Consider the following 1,129-nt stretch of genomic DNA (forward strand, 5'->3'; position numbering starts at 1 on the left):
TACCGATAAAATGGAAGGGTGACCGAGTAGGCATAAGGACAAAAGGCAGTGAAATATAATATTATTATAATAACGCAGTTACATGTAAATAAAAAAAATCGAACTTTTCGACGCCTGTATTTAGGGCCTGTATATAGTAATACCTACGCGACGTAAAGTGGTAAAACTCTACTTTTGTAAAAATGTATCGATAAACACGCGCACGGCAGCACTCGGTTTGCACGTCACGTCCGCCGCAGCGCGCCGGAAACAAAGTAGGGCCGCGCGCGGCCTGTAAATTTAGCGGGGAACGCGAATAAGGTCCGAACGGGAACGCAGAAAGTACTCAAAGCTGGTAAAGACGAAAAATCTGAATTAAACTGAAATAAACTGAATTAGATATTAATAGATCAATAAATAAACAATTCAATAAATAATAATAAAAAAAATTACAAATTTCTCGGTAAATATACCTTTTTTTTTTCTGATAATATTTTCTATTGTGTATAATTTATATACCTTTTTTTTCCGATAATATTTTCTATTGTGCATAAAAGCGGAGACCGGGGAGACCGCCCATGAAATTTTTTCATTGGCCCTCGTTCACGTCGACTTTAAACCAAAGACCCGGGAGACGCGAACCGAATTTTTTCATTGGCCGTTTCCTTACGCTAGTTCAAAATATTATACCTAGTCGGAACGAGAGCGCCACACGGGTCTTCGTTTTATAGTTAAGGACTAGCTCTAAGTGAAACTCGGACGCCCGTTGGACTCGCTGAGAACGGGTACCGGTTTTGGAGACAATTTCGTTGGAATTATAAAAGTCACAAAGGTTGTAAGACGAAAGTTAAGGATTTCTGAATAAGGATTATTGATATGGATTGGAGATAAGACTTGGCGCTTTGGCGGGAATGTTTAAAAGTTTGAGCGTCTAGCAGAACATTGTAAATAGATACGATCTCCTTCCATAAAAAGTGTAAAGTAGATAGGTGTATTTGATTGTCTAGCTATCAGTCATAAAATCACATAGGTAGGCAATCCGACTGCGTCCGGATCGCGGACATATACGAAGCGTATATCACCAGGTATGCAATTCACCTGCGGTGCATTGCGGACCCCGTTAGTAGCGTAGGTAGGTAAAAGAATATTG

This window comes from Acyrthosiphon pisum, chromosome A1 (genome assembly GCF_005508785.2).
Source record: "Acyrthosiphon pisum isolate AL4f chromosome A1, pea_aphid_22Mar2018_4r6ur, whole genome shotgun sequence".
NCBI lineage: Eukaryota > Metazoa > Arthropoda > Insecta > Hemiptera > Aphididae > Acyrthosiphon > Acyrthosiphon pisum.